Source organism: Centropristis striata, chromosome 19 (assembly GCF_030273125.1).
Source record: "Centropristis striata isolate RG_2023a ecotype Rhode Island chromosome 19, C.striata_1.0, whole genome shotgun sequence".
In the NCBI taxonomy this organism is placed as follows: Eukaryota; Metazoa; Chordata; class Actinopteri; order Perciformes; family Serranidae; genus Centropristis; species Centropristis striata.
Window position 1 is genome coordinate 17,140,065 of NC_081535.1, and position 16,822 is coordinate 17,156,886.

Here is a 16,822-nt window from a genome sequence, read left to right on the forward strand (position 1 = left end):
TTGTAACCTTTCATCAGACACAGAGATGCAAGGCGGTTGGACAGACTAGTCAAAAGAGCTGGTTCTCTGGTTGGAGCCAGGTTGGACACACTGGAGGAGGTGGTGGAGAGATGACCTGTCAAGATGTTCGAGGCCATCTTGAAATATCCGGATTATCCGCTACACAAAACCTTTATGGACCAAAAAAACAGCAGTGGACGGCTCCTCTCTCTCTGTTGCAGGATGGAGAGATACAAAAGATCCTTCGCTCCTAGAGCCATCAGGCTGTCTCATTCTTCAATAATCTACAGAAGAGCTAACTGGCTAACTGAATTTCCCCTCGGGAATAAGTAGTGTGTAGCGTAAGAAGTGTGGATTCACAAAAAAGGGAACAGGGAAATAAAGGTCCCAGGGTCAGGTAGTAATAGATTACAGGTAATTTTGATTGCAGATTACACAAAATAAGTAACCATAATCAGCCCAGTTTAGATTAAAGTTACATTATCAAGGATTATTTGATTACAATTGATTTATTATGCCTTTTTAAAATATTTTAAAAGGTTGCCAGTTTTTACAACTTAACTAAATAATGATGCATGGATAAATGGGGGTTTATTCCGTTTTATTAACATTGAAAATGGAAGATGAACATTTTGAGTCAGTGCTCCCAAAATCCTTTTCGTGGCCTTTGATTAATAATCACTAACAAAAACTTTCACACAAACCAACAGCATCCCACATGCTGCAGAGTACACACAGTATGCACCCTTTTTTTAATATTAAAAAATGTAATGCAAAAAAATAATAGTATTTAGATTAATTAATTTTCTTTCTTAATCCAGTGGGTTATGGTGCTAATTACAAAAATGGCCATGTAATTTGTATTCAGTAACTGACTAAATTAAAACCACCGTGGCTTTATTACACAATTCATATAAGATGGCTTTCTTTCCATTATGCGACTTTGTCATAAGGTTTCAACATTCAGTTTCAGGTAAAAAACACACACACCGAGTTCCAAGAAGCTTCAAACACTTTTGGTAGCTTCTTAACTGCTGCCTGGAGGACAGATCCCCTGTTGCTGAGCGGTGCAGGACAGGTGATTACCACTTGGTGGCGTGAGGAGGCGTCATCTCTGATGGCTTGATGCCTGGGAACAGACAGGCTGGCCAGCAGCTGCAGGCAAGAAGGGATGGGGACAGGAGGGGACCTTCTTTGCAGAGCCAATGGTAGCTGCCTGCACGTGTGTGAGTGTGTGTGTGGTCTGGTTTAGCTGTGCTTGTGAGGATTTACTATGGACAGTTCATTATTCTTGTGAGGACATTTTAGGTTGTGAGGGCATTTTTGATGGACCAAAAAGAAGATTTTAGGCTTAATGCTTCATGAGGTGCTCCTTTAGAACCCCAAAATAATTTTGTAGATGTTCTGAAGGTCAACTGAGATTATTATTATATTCTTTTAGATGTATAGGGGTTTCAGAGGCTTTGCTGTGCATCACATCCACACCACAGTCCTCTTATTTAAAGCAAAACCAGCCAAGAAGTATGTATATATCTGCGTGTGCTTTAGTCTGCCTGTGGTGGTGCATGTGCATGTGACACGTAGAGTGGCAACAAAGGCTGAGTCCATCAAAAAGGCACAAAGAGCTCTGGGGCACACACACACACACACACACACACACACACACACACCTAGAAACACACATGCGCCCACACATGCTCTCTCACCAAATCCCTCCAACCACCAGAGAGACCAAGACCCTTTGTTTTCCTCTCTTTCTCCAAAGAAACAAACATGACCCACACACTCACAACCATGATATCATAGCATCTTTGTTCATCTTCATAGGTGTTTAACCATTTATTATTTTGGTGATAAGATATCTACAGTGTGAGGATTTTTTTTTTTGCTTAATTCCAGTCAGTCTGGGTCATCTCATTGACATGTGGCCCCATCAGACCTCCCCTCACTCCATGGAAATGACTGTGAAAGTGTTAAACTAGCTGCAATCTTGTGGCTTGTGGCTGTGCACCTGCTCCAACTCTGCAGTGTCTAAACGTGATGTCTCAGGCTCAACGTTGTTTGGCCTCCCACCACCGCACACTGACATGATCTCTATTGGGACCGTCTGAGCTGATGTCTGCCGTGGATGATACATTCACACGAACAAAAAGTTTCATACAGTAACAGCAAAATTGCACGGCAATAACTTTTTTTACTGACAACTTCTTCCTTTTGGGATTTTCTTTTCAAATGATCAAAGTGTTTTTTAATCCAAAGTTTTGTCAAATGACTCTGCGGGTGATGCAATCAAACTCATTATCTCTTCAAGTGAGATGAAAGTAAGGAGAGAAGTGCTTGGGACCACACAGGAAAAGACTTAGGGAAGTAAGGCAGAAGGAAGGAGAAAGGCAGATAGAGGGCAAGAAAGAAAGAGAGGGGGAAATAGTAGCTAGAGTGAGAAGAATGTGAGGGGAATACATACTGTAGGAATGGGCATCATGACAAGGCTGTGGTGGTGTATGTGATGTTGTATGCATGACATCTCTCTTTCTTTCTTTCTCTCTCTCTCTCTCTCACACACACACACACACACACACACAGCAGTCCCTTCAGAGAGCTCCAACTAAACGCCAAACCAAACGGCCAATGTCTACCACCATTCAAGATCTGACTTGTAAAGAACAGCTGCGAGGAGAATGCCCAAAAAATGGAGCTACTATAATGTTTCCTAAGCTGGCTCTGTGTGTGTGTGTGTGTGTGTGTGTGTGTGTGTCTGTGTGTGTGTGTGTGAGAGAGAGAGAGAGAGAGAGAGAGAGAGAGAGAGAGAGAGAGAGAGAGAGAGAGAGAGAGAGAGAGAGAGAGAGAGAGAGAGAGAAACACAAACACTGGAGAATGTAAGGGTTAGCTTATCTTGATTTTTCACTTATTTTGCACTTACATTAAAAAAACGTTTGGCACAACACTTTGTACTTCAAATCGACACGTGAAGGAAGCATTTAACATCTGTTATAGTTATGTGGCTTTGTTTAATATATTCTAGTTGAACCTCAGATTAAACTGGATTTTAGAGTAATATAGGAGTTAGTTATGCACGGATTACATACAGTAACAGTGAATTTTCTCATTGATCATTTTTTTTCAATCTTGGCACTGCCATACAGGTGTCAAACATTACTGCCAATGGCTAAACGGTGGTGTAGAAAACAAAGAAACAATGTGGTTAGCACTCTTGCTAAGAGCAAGAGGGTGGCCAGTTCAACTCCGGCCTGCCCCTTCTATGTGGAGTTTGCATGTTCACCTGTGTCAGTCGGGTACTCCGGTTTCCTCCCACAGTCCAAAATCATGCACTTAGGTTTAATTGATGACTCTAAATTACCTGTAGGTGTGAATGACAGCGTGACTGTCTGTCTCTATGTGTCAGCCCTGCGATAGTCTGGCGACCTGTCCAAGATGTACCCCACCTCGCGCCCAATGTCAGCTGGGATCGGCTCCATCCCCCCGCGACCAGAGTGCGGATACGCGGTTAAGGATAATGAATGAATGAATTACTGCCAATACTAGGCTTACATAGGGGACATGCTGTAACGTTTAGCCCAATCCCATTTAGATTTATGAGGAGCATGAAAGGTTAAAAACACTAAGTAAAGCCTCTAAATGACCATAAAGTTAAATAAACACCCCTCTGACTCAGTGTCAACAAAAACTTGATATGTAAACAGTAAACGGACCTGCACTTATATAGCGCTTTTCTAGTCGCTTTGCGACCACTCAAAGCGCTTTACACTACAGACTGCGCACATTCACCCTTTCACACACACATGCATACTGGTGGCAGAGGCTCCTAAACGGTCCCACCTGCCACCATTGGGAATTCATTCACACACCGATGAACGCAGCATCGGGAGCAATTTGGGGTTCAGTATCTTGCTCAAGGATACTTCGACATGTAGGCTGCGACGGTCAGGGATCGAACCACCAACCCTTCGGTTAGGGGCCAACCAACTCTACCAACTGAGTCACAAAGGACTCTTTTTTTTTTTGCAAACTCATTGTATTAGAACTGCTGTACCTGAACTTAATAACAACTTGCCATTTTATGAACAGCTAGACTGAGCAATAACTATTAACATTTCAGAACTACGGCCCAAACGTGATTTGGCCTTTATACATTTATGAAATTATGAAATTTGGAAAAAAATATGTTGCTTTTCCAGCCATGAAAACATCATCTGGATGCAACTAATGTAACTTACAGTATGAAACACTCTAATCTAAGTTTGATTAATTTAATAATGGAATGAATCAAATTTTGGCATATGTTTCACTTGCAAAACTGTAAACATACTGTTCTGTCTCCACACGAGGGGGGGAAAAGTTCAGCTAAATCCAGCTTCATTCCTATAAAAGAAACAATCTTTGTTGTAAAATATGTCAGACATTTCTCTCAGAAGTTGTATATGTACATGACCCTGCATGTATTCATGTAAAGACTCTGCAAAGAAGTTCTACCAAATACTAAGTCTTCAATGCTCACAATAACCATGTTTTATGTCACTTTTATGGTCATAATTATAAAATGTGATGTGATTGTGAGGTGAAGGTTTGAATAAAATTAAGGCTTTAAAATCTGGTACAAAACAGCAATTTAGAAACTTCAGTCTTCTCCTTGACTGCGACACTACACAGTTAGTTTCATGCATTCGTTTCTCTGGTATTTTCTTGGCTTTATGAAGTTATGGTAATACGGCCACATTTCCTGAGGAAGGTTTGAAGATTCCTCAGATGTTGGCCTTTCATTTTTAGCTCTGGTTAGATGTTCTGCTGGTGCTTCTGCTCTCATACTGGTTCCTGTTCCACCTTGGAACAAATGAAATGAGAAATGAGGTACGCTCTGGGCGTACAGTCTTCTTTTGTTCTCCTCTGTATTTCTGTGCACATGAGCATGGCCAGTAGTTGGTACATGGTGTGCTTCAGTCACTCCCCCTCCTTTTCCTTTCCTCCTCCTCTTCTTTTCTTCTTTCACTGAGGAAGCAGATGGCGTTTAGTGTTGGTCCTTTTCCCTTTCATGAAAGGACCTACTAGATATTCTTAGCCCAGGGTCTGTATGGGGTAAATGTGACCTTGCTAAGGGAATGGAAGTGGAGCTACCACGCTACAATGACTACACCCCACAGCCGGTTATTTACTACAGAACGGGTTTGTGTCAGTGGCTCATAGGGAACGCTGTGTAGTCCAGTCGCTGGGATCTGTTCATATTTCCCATTGTTCCTTTCTCAATTTTCTCCCTGGTTCCTTCTCTCGCTCCATCAGTCTGCTTTATTTTCTTCTACTAATCTGCTGTATCTCCTCCTCCCTCCCTCCCTCCCTCCCTCCTTTCGTCTCCTCTGTGTCCCTCTCTCACATCCTGGGGGACCCTCATTTCACCATCATTGCCCCTCCCCTCCTCTCCGCTTGGCCCCTCCTGTATGCAAAGCAGGTGTCAGCCAGGACAAGGAGGACAGCGACTACCTCACAAAGGAGGCGACAGGGTCTTGGGGGCGAAAACACACACGTACACACACACACACACACACACACACTCTTAACACGTGCAATCTCCTTCTCTGTCTCTGCTGTTCGCCCTCTCTATCTACATGCACATGCACTTCACACATATGTGCTCCCTTTCTTTCACTCAAACACACACACATATACACACAACTCCCGTGGGCTGGGCTGGGGCTGGGGACAGGGAGAGCTGGAGCTGTCTGTCTGTCTGTCATTAGTATTCCAGCAGGAGGCTCCTGGCCCGGCCAGACATCTGAGCGGAGCAGCCGCAGCAGATAAAGAAGAAGCCATTAATCCACGGAAGATTACCAGCACTGATACTTTATCCCACCGTAATACAGCAATGCAACCAGACTCATTCCATTTACAATGCCGTCAGAGGAAGAAAGAGGGAAAGAGGAGGTAGAGAGAGCAAGGCGAGCTCACCTTGTGGATGGAAAGATGGCAAGACACGCAGAAAGCCAGCTTCCCTTCCTTAACTCTCGTGATTTGAATTTCTCCTTTGATGGAGCAGGGGTTGTGCGAATGCGTGTGTGTGTGTGGTCTCGAATTTGATTTGTAGATGTTTTGAATTCAGAGTGGTCACCCCCTCAATCGGTGTGCCACAGATGGCCACTGTTTCCCAAATCTAAGTTGGTCCAAAGAGCAGCTGGCTGTCTTTCCTACACCATGCTGTGCTTGTTTAAATCTAATATCCTTAATAAGTGTGTTTGTATGGGTCTGAGCATGTGTGTGTCGCTGATTAACTTCCAAAAAAAAAAACAGCCAACACAAACAGGCAACCAAGCCACCCTACACCAAAATGGGCACCATTCTTTTTAAGGTGAAAGATCGCATCCAAAGATGAGACCATCATTCTTGTGATAAGACTATCAGCACAGTCTGGAGAACATGATACAGTCGAGGCAAGCTGTTGGAAGATACAGTGAAACAAAGAAAAGAGGAACAATAGTGCAGCAGATGCAGGAGATTAGATTGGAGTTAGATTTATACACGGTAACTGATAAAGCCCAGTCATGGTTGGGATTTCTGGATGATGAAACAAAAAACCAGAAGGAGGAAGAGAAGGGACTCAACAAGCAGCGATGACAGATGAGCTGAGAAGAGGTGGAGACAGATAAAGGAGACAAAGGGATCCTGGGCCAGCAGGGAGGAAGGAATGAAACATTCAATAGAGACAGAAAGAAAGATGAAGGTGCAGGAGTGAAGGAGAGAGACAGTGGGAGCAGAGTGTCCACCGCTGGTACAGTGCTGAGCTCATGTGTCCTGTAAAAATCCAATCCTTCAGACTTGGCAGATAGTGTTACCATGAGAACAGCAGTGGGGTTATTGTGAGGAGAGAGAGAGAGAGTGAGGAAGTGAAAGAGAGAAACAGGGGGGGGGGAAAGGCCAGACTTGCTCCAGCACCCATCTGTTACTCCAGCTTATCCTGGCACCGAGACCGACCTGCTTCTGGATAGGAATGCACAAGTCCAACCATGAGAAAGGCCACAAAACAAGGCCAAACACCAAGTCTTTAGACTGACCTGCAACATGGACCTAACCAGTGTCTATGCTGCAGTAGGTTTACAGCTGCATAAAACATTTTAGCTGTTTTGATGTGAGCCAACTCAAGTTTTTGTATTTGTTTATCTGTAGATCTCCACTGCCAATGCTGGATGAAGATCTGGCAGAACCAGTTTTACACTGTGACAGGTGGGGAAAAAAATGAATGCTCTACTTGTTAATCTAGTACAGTCATGTCAAAGTAATGTTTCACCAGTTAATCTTTCAGACACTACCAACAATGTCTTCTTAAAAACAGCATGAGAAGCTGAGCTCCCATTGCTACCAATCGCCAGTGTGAGCTCCCACTGTGGACAACAAACAAAGACTTATCTTTCTTTCTGGCTTTTTTATTCCTCCAGGGACAAAGTTTTTTAAATCAAGTAAAGTCCAAAGAAAACAAATAGGCATCTAAAGCATGTGCACAGGTTTCACTTCTGAGACTTTGTGGGAGGATGTTCCAGAGTTTAGGAGCAACAAGAGTGAAAGAAACAACTGCAGTGGTGGGTGGATTTTATGATCTAGATGAAGTCTGTGGCTCGGCATGATCTTTCAACACATATGAAGCAACAGGATAGCCTTTCTTGGGGGAGCTGCATTGGTGAAATGTATTCGTATTACAATTTGACCCTGGTTGTTCCCATATAATAAAAATGCAGTTTTAATTTCAAGGGATATCTTCTGGATTGGAAACAAAAGTACAGTTGAAATGTGGGTTTTGTAGTGAAATAGTCAGTTTGTTGATGTTTGGGCAATAAAACTAGTTGGTTAGGTTTAATATATAATTGACTGGGTAAAAAGGAGAATATTTGTTACATAAATATCCTGGTAGAAAGTTCTGTTTGTTTGTCCATCCATCCCACTCCAACCACCTCCATGTGTGGACATGTGAGATTTGTGATATGTTATTAATTAAATTCCAAAATTGACAATATAGTTTCATTTAATTGGAATCATTTTAAATCATTTTTTCAAGCCCTTACAGAAGTGACTTGAACCTGCAGTCTTTGCAACAGCCAGCATAAACATTAAATGAGTTAAATGTCCTTGGTCATAATGATTGCAAAGTAAACAACACTGACATTAGAAAGAAATCCACCAGGAATATGTGCTTGCTTGTTTGTACATGTGATTGGCCAACGCAAACGCCTTCAAATGATGACTAGGCTACATTTTTTTTGTCACAGGGCCAAAGTTGGTCTGAACATGAGGGCCTGAGGGTAAAACACAAGAGAAATGTTTGCACAGACATCATTGTGAGTCTAAGAAGACAACCACTTAGACTCATAGTGAGGGAGCTGCCAGACATCCGACACCCAGCTGGGAAACCTTCGACATCTACCCATCCAGTCTCAGAGGACACAGAAACCTGAGCCCTTCAGGTCAATCTCAACCTAATCAGGGAGAGAAAACAATCATTGACTTCATTCGAGCTCCAAAAAAAAGATCTTCCTTAAAACAAAAGTTTTTCTATTCAACCTGGCAACTGTGCATAATGACACAGAATGAACAGGTGGTTAAAACCATTCTCGGAGTACTAAATTAATCTTCAGCTATTTCTTTGAATGTCCATAAAGAAACGAAGGTCAGCACTTTATGTGAAGCCTTACAGCCCTCACTAAATATCTGATGTGCTTCGAATTAAAAATTACCACTTGGACAAATGTCAGGTGCTGTAACCTTTAAATTTCACCTTCACAAGGACTCACATTCATAGACTCAAAGCAGAGCAAAAATGTTCCTTTTTACTGCCGAGACAATGAGGTAAAGGTAGAGCAAAGCAGCTCTTATTGATGTGCAAGGCTCCAGCCTAATCCCAGCTCTCTACAGCATCAGTATTTATAGTTGTTATTTCTCAGTTTCGCCCACTTGTTTTCAATCATTAATCTTGACTATCTCAGGAACAGTTTTGTGCTCCTGTGTCTGGAGGAACTCTTCATCTTGCTGCTCTCCCTGGCGTCGATACAGAGGCAGACATGCAGGTAAAAAACTCAAAGCCAGTCAGTCTGGGTATGATCAAATAAAAGGAAATCAATGACATGGAACGGATGGTTAACCAGTAACTTAAAAAGCATCGGGTCGGGTGGAGGGCCTTTACAGTGGCATTTACATAGATTAAGTTTTTACTCATTTTAAATGAAAACAATCTTATTGGGTGAATACAGGTATAGTCAGACAGTATGAGAAAAATAATGCCCCCTTAAATGTTGATGAAGTTACTCCTTGCATTTTTCTCTCAACCAAAACTGTATTTTACCTCATTATACTTGTGACTTTTATGTCTTCTCCAAATTGAGTTAATGGTAAATTTGTATAAGATCATCAGTGACTGTCACTAGCAGTGTTTCCCAATGTTGGTGCTGCGGCTCCATGGGGTACCGTTTGTTTCATCTTCAAAGTATTTCACTTTATATTTGTGACACTTGTCATCACATTCTCATTCAAATTGTCCTAATCCCTGATTGGTGTTTGGAGCAGAGACCCCACTGAGGCCAATGATGCATTCATGCGCTAATCTAATGTTCCATTTCTAGAGTTTGGAAGTTGTTCTAAATTCGGTATGTTTATAAGCTTTGAGTCGCAATGTGGAAAGAACGTGGAGGCTACAAAAAATACATGTTGTAATTTACTGCTTGGAGCATTTAAACAACATGATGACAGCTGTTTCTAGTGTTTGCATGAGAAATAAGAGCAAGGTAAACGGATATGAAATGTCATAGGAGAACACATTTTTCCGATTATTCCCACACCTCATCGACTCATCACAACCTCACTCTCTTAATGAGAGAAAACTAATACGAGTATCCGCCCAGTAATTCAGATCCACTCAAAAATGTATGTATCAATATCAATTTAAAATCAGACAAAAAGTGCACTAAACAAGTATATATCACAGATAATAATTACAACAATAGAGCTCTATTCATGTTCAAAACCATCCATAACATCTGTGAAAACGAATCTGCATTCGTTTCTTAAAAGTGTTATCACTTGTTGATTCTTTAATATTGTTTAATAACCATTCCACAAAGCCCTGTACACCACTGTATTTTTAGTGTTTCAAGAGGTTAGCTGTCAATAGATCTGAAAAAGATTGAGCAATATCTTAAAATACAGCTTTCCTCATGAAAATAAGCAGACTGGAATTTACAGCACTCCTTTAACTGAATAAAGGTTGAGATCACTCATTCAAATCTTTGATCACTGTATGATCCTCTGCAATGAACAAAGAAATGTTCACAATCAGTCTTTATTATTACAGCAATAGTTTACTTTTAATGATACCGTCTCCTTCTGAGTGATCTAGTTTTTGTGGTCTCCAAGGAAGAAGTTTAATTCCCCATACACCCGTGACCTCCACAATTAACTCAGCGACCAATCACATCAGAGAGAGAAGGAAGTGAATGTGAGCCACTCAGAACTCTGGAGACTACAGGTCCTCAATACTTCATCATCACTGTCATTATCAGGCATAGACCACAAAACCGGGTGTTACTAGGGAGAATCAAAGTATCAGAGGGGAAAGGTAAAAAGATTTTTAGAAAATATTTATTTCTAAATTATGTTTTCTTGTTTTTCAAATGGATGCCAATGTGGACGTGTCAGTCAGTAATGTCACATTTAAGACCTGCAAACCCACCATATTTCTTTTCTTAATTTTACAAAATTCTGTCCATGAGAGGAACACTTTCACACCTTTTCACCTCATATCTTTGAATCATTTCTTGCACTCTCAAGGGATCAGAGCAACACTGTGACCAAATGTGTTCTCTCCTCCCACCCTCATTTACCATCATCTGCCAGTGGCTGCTTATTTAGTGGGCTGTGTAGTCGATTGTGGCATATCGCCACCTCCCACAGAAGGTCATCGATTTCTTCTTGGGAGACACTTTTGTGTGTGTGTGTGTGTGTGTGTGTGTGTGTGTGTGTGTGTGTGAGGGAGGGGGCTCTCTCGATGGTTGTCTTTCATCAGGATATTGCCAGCGTTCAGCAGCACTGAGCGCTAGATTTTGAAAGGTGGGTCTCCAAATTTGAGTTTTCTATAAGTGACATTTCTCACAACTCGTGTGAACAACACCTTTCTTTAGCATGAACCGAACAGATGTGGTTTCGCTAGGTATTTACAGGATGTGGTTTCGGCGGTTTTGTTCTGGGGTTGCGCGAAATGCGAAGCATGTTTTGTTTGTGCGTAGTCATGTCGATCTTTATCTATTTTTTCCTGAGAAAATGTATTTTGTTGTTGCATATTTTTTTCTTTAGTCACTATTCAAGTCAAGATGGCGGCAAAGATGACAAAAACAATGATTCATTGTTCTCATATCATGCAGAACTTTAGTGAACATATCTGGTTTGAAATTAATCTACAGATATTCCAGTCCAAAATAAAACCAAACTTTTTTATGGATTAGCTGTGGACTGATTCTGCATATGGGCTACGCGGTGGTGTAGGGGTTAGCACTCTTACCTCACAGCATGAGGGTCGCCAGTTCGACTCCCCTCTTTGTGGAGTTTGAATGTTCTCCTCGTGTCAGCTTGGGTTCTTTCCGGGAACTCAGATTTCCTCCAGTCCAAAAGCTGCACTTGCACTTAGGTATAATTGGTGACTCTAAATTGCCCGTAGGAGTGAATGAGAGCGTAATTGTCTGTCTTTATTTGTCTGCCCCGCAATATTCTTACAACCTGTCCAGGGTGTACCCCGCCTCTGAATGTCAGCTGGGACCGGCTCCAGCACCCCGGGACCTGAGTTTGGATAATCGGTTACGGATAATAAAGGATTCTGCATTGTAATGTAAAATCTAATGGCACCATATTTTGGTATTGTAAGCACTCTCGTTTCTATTTTTGGTCTGAGTAGTATTGACTAATGTTTGAGTGAGCTTATATTGAGTTAAACAGTCCATGTGGAGAGGAAAAGAAGCAGAACACATTGACCAAAATGAAGTATCCGGACTGGTTCAGATCGGTTGTCATATGACAATGTTTTAGCTTTTAATAGCTTAGCTAACATGGCTAACAAAAAATTATAGACGTCTCTTAACAGCAACTCCTTTATCCGGTCTCTAGTTGCTAATAGGACTGTAAGCAATCACCAGGGCACAGAAGAGGAAGCCAAAATTTAATAATATCTACACCGTAACCCCAGAAATATCAGTACTATCTCCAGAGGCTAAATCAGACAGACCATAGCTGAGATACACACGTGTATGCATGGTTCCCTCCAGGATTATGCCTGCTGGAGGTAATTAACCAATTTGAGCCTTGTGGCCTCATGCATCTTTATTATTTTCCTCCATTTTTCTGCTGTTGCACAAAAACACCAGGAAAGAGGAGGAGAGCTTTTAAAGTGCACCATCATTCAAATTGTGATCCTTAAAAACGGATCAAGAAAAAATGTCTGAGAAAGCAACGATTCACAGACACACTCACGTTAATATCAGCACCTGCGGTCAGCACATCTTTTGAATCTCAACCTGATCTTCTCTCCTCACCCCATAATCTCATCTTTGTCCCACAATGCACTTCCTGCCTCCTCACCTCATCCTGTTTCCTCTAAGCCGAGAACATCACAGCCTCGCTTTGAAATCAGGAAATGAAAGAAAGTCTCAGTATTTGGCAGAGTGAGGAACCATTCTTCCATAAACACTGTATGATAAAGGTTACCGAGTCACAGTAAGAGATAGAGCACCACTGTTTTCAAGAAAGGGCTTATTCCCATTGGTGGATGGCTTTTTCCCATTGAGTAAAGCTCCCGTTGAATGATATGGCCTGTCTGTGTTGACAGGCTGGAGATAAGGAAGTGCCCTCAGGTATTAGTTGTCATTCCTTTTCACAGAGAAAAGCAGCTGAGAGTCGCTACCTTATTTTTTTTCCCCTTTCTCCTCAGTGGAGCACCTTTTCCTCCTCTTTTGGATGAATAGAGAAATTCACAACAACAAAGCCTTCCACTCTCATTAAGTCAGCCGCAAAGCCAAGCACCACCAAGGAGCACAATATCTGAGGCAGATGAGTAATCCCCCCGCTCGATCTAGAAGCTGGTACAGAATTTCAAATGTCCATAATAACTGCCGGAGAAGGAAGTGAAGGACACACACAAACATGAAGCCCATACACACACACACACACACACACACACACACACACACACACTGCATTCACGTACTGTATGTGTGTGATGAAAATGAATCTGTTATTGACCATTAGCTCACTGCAGCAGAGCAGAACTAAAATGTCCTTCATCTCAGAATGTCACACTGTGAGTGTTTGTGAATATTTGTGTGCACAAACTCCTCTAAACCAATATCTTCAAAGAGACAGACATCGACTCCAGTCAGATTTTTGACGATTTAGGGACCGCAGCGTTTGAGATGACCATTTAATAAATGATTATATCAGGGGGCTTCATTTGAATTGAGAAATAACCTCATGAGGCAGCATATTAGATGCATACACCTGCATTAAAAAATTATAGAGATACACTATACAGTAATTAGCTGTAGTCCAGAGAGATAAATAGACTGTTATGGCTTCTCCTCAAAGTGCAGCAATACATTGCAATACCGTATTTCCTTCTTTTGCATATTCAGCAGCAGAACAAGAAGGTGGCTGTAGCTGGTGAGAAGGAAATGCTATTGGTAAAGCCATTTAGCTCCTGCCCACTTTGGAAATATGGAGCTGAAATGCAGCGATGAGTCAGCTCTTTTTGCTGGGAGGATGAATCATTCATCATGGCCGCCAGCAGGGTCCAGGACCGGGATGGAGGGATGGAGGGGCGGAGGGGTTGAGGGGAGGTCGATCAGGACCTGATGGCAAGTTCCTCTGCTGACTCCACACACAGCATACGAGGGTGGAGCAGCAGCAGTAGCCCATGGATCATATCATGAGAGGTGGAAAGGAGGAGGCTGAGCTGCAAAAACTCTGATCATGATTAACTTAAAGCTCCAAGGAAGAATGAAAGATTTAAAGGAGGACCTTTGGGTCAATTAAGGAAAATATTTTAGACGACATGCTTCCAACCTTGTGGCAACAATTTGGGAGAGGCCCTTTGATGTTTTAACAGAAAAACATTACTGGTGCCCACAGCGAGGTCCATAAAGAAGGAAATGACCCTTTTGCCAGACAAGGACGATTCTGCAAAACCTGAATTGCATTTGCATTTTGCTACGTTTTTAAAATAATTTCTCTCTATAACATTGGTTGGACTGTGGTTTCGGCAAAAAAACTTCTGTATAGTTTGGTTAGGTTAGGGAGCATACTCTACATGCCCATGAGCCCATCCAGACCTCCAGAGCCTTAAAGGGCCACTATACTGATTAGAAATGTTCCTGCACCTCGACATCATTCCATCATTCAGATTTGGGTGGGTGCACTTCATGCAATGATTAGCACTTTACACATATTTACACAACTACTTACAATATGTTTCCTCATGTTCTTGCATACAACAAATCCAAACACTGTGAATGTCTTCAAGGAGATACAGTGTGAAATGTGTGCAGCATTCCCATATTCAAAAGATCATCAGGTATTGTCCCTCTCAATAGTTTAATTGTGAAGCAATTTTTAAACTCTTTTTTTTTTTTAAATGCTAAAAAGAAATGTGAATTAAGGTGGGTTTCCATCAACAGGTTTACAGCACATAAGATACCATACAGCATAATTTTGTCAAAAGCTGAAGAAGAAGTGCTATAGGCCACCCATTACTGTAATCTGCCAGAGAAAAGAGTAGAAGAAGTGGGGGTTTGCGAACTAGAAACAAAACAAGTTGACCTGGCCATCTGAGCCATCTACAAGAGAAAAATGGAGCAAGGTCTTGAAGAATTTGGTTGAATTGGGCAAGTTTTAAATTCTCTTTCATGTCTGCTGGTATTGGCTATTTTTCATAATGTCTAGCGACAGAGACAATATTATCCAAGAAGATGCCAGCGGCAGAAAAAAACGATCAATCATGTGAGTTAATGTTCACCATGTAAGCACTTATTCAGCAAAGGGGTTTCCATATTCTTCCATTTAATGCATCAACTATTTTCAACAAAGGCAAAAACCACCTCAGGTGTGCAGAAAAACTTTTGCCAGAATTTTGCCATTCCCATTCAGCCATTTATTTACTAATGTGATACTTTAAAATGTGCATTAAAAACAATGAATGAATGCAAAACTATGATGACAGTTTCTTCTCGCTGCCTTCAAGTGTGGTCATTCTGAATAAGCAGATACAATATTGTCAGACAACATGTCATAGACTAGTACTTTTCCAGCAGTACCTACTCTTACTTTTCACCTTGCTACATAAAGGTCTACTACTTCCTGCTCTGGAGCTGAATCTTGACATTGGTTGTAAATGAGATCTTCAGCATTAACATATGGATGCCATATTCGTGTGTCCACATACTTCTGGCCGCGTCATAGTTGTGTATTTTTGTTTAGCACTACATATGATCAGTGTGTATGTACCATCTGGCCTCAATGGACAGCACATTCCTGACGTTTTTTTCTACATTCAAGAGTCACATCGTCCTCTGAAGAACCTTTAACGCCGTAATGTGCCTCGTATCAGCGCTTTCTTTTCTCTTGAGAGAGAGCGATAGAGAGAGACAGAGAGAGAGAGAGAGAGAGCTTAGTTACATCCTGGTAGGACAACCTCACCCAGAGGGCTGGGGAGAAGACGAAAGGGGAGGGGAGTAGACAGAAAAGAGGAGAGGAAAGCAGAAGAAAGGAGAGATGGGAAAACAGCATTTCAGGGAATATGAGGAGAGCAAAAGAGAGCAGAGTCAAGCTTAGGAGAGGCATCAAGTGACCTCCTCCCTCCCCATTGTTAAAGAACATAAGAGCGAGGCTGGCTAGAGGCCACCAAAGGGGTAGAATACATTAGAGACCAGCCAGAAAGAGAGAGGGGAAAAGACGGAGGTAGAGAGCTTTTCATGTTGTACTAAGAGCAAACATCAACACTGGCTGAACCAATGATGATTTTTTCACTGACATTCAGGATGAGCTGTATAACTGTTGTACAGGTCAAGTTGATGTCTGGGTTTTTCACTGTCAAGACATGTGGTTTCTTCAAAGGGAAGGGAGGAAATGGATAGTGATGAGGAGTCACTGGACTGGGTTTGGAGGGACGATGAATACAGGAAGAGGAAGTCGACATCACAAAGGAAATGTCTGGAGAGGACAGGGAAACAGGTGGCAGTGCAGTGTAATCAAGACAGATCTACATGTGGAGATCCAACTCTGAGGAATGCTGCTTCGCTGTACTGAAACTTACCAGCCACCTGGAGATGATAATAATCAAACAATCTCAACAATCTTGATCATTGTCTTCTAAATAAATCAGTCAGGCCAATAACCCTCAAACTATTGTGGCTGAATACACTGCCTGATGACACCTTTGTCTTATCCCCATGGCACTAACTCATGTGTCGTCTTCTGACTAGATCTTGTGTTGCTTGTGGTGCATCTGCTAAATGAAATTGTTTTTTTAGCCAAAAAAGAAAGTTAGAAGAGGACAGGAACTGCACCAAAATCACAAAATACAGAATTTTTCTACACCCTTCTCAAAAGCCAACCAGATTTCAGTTTGCTGAAGACAGATTCACTTTTAAGGCTGCTTTTTAATCTGGTTATATCTTCCTCTCAGTGCAGTCTTGTCATTCTCAGTTGGGCAGGCAAGAACACAGTAATAGAACCTATGTGCAGACCAAAAAAGGAACTGTAACCCTACCTTTAACACACAAGAGAGACATTAGACTTAAAA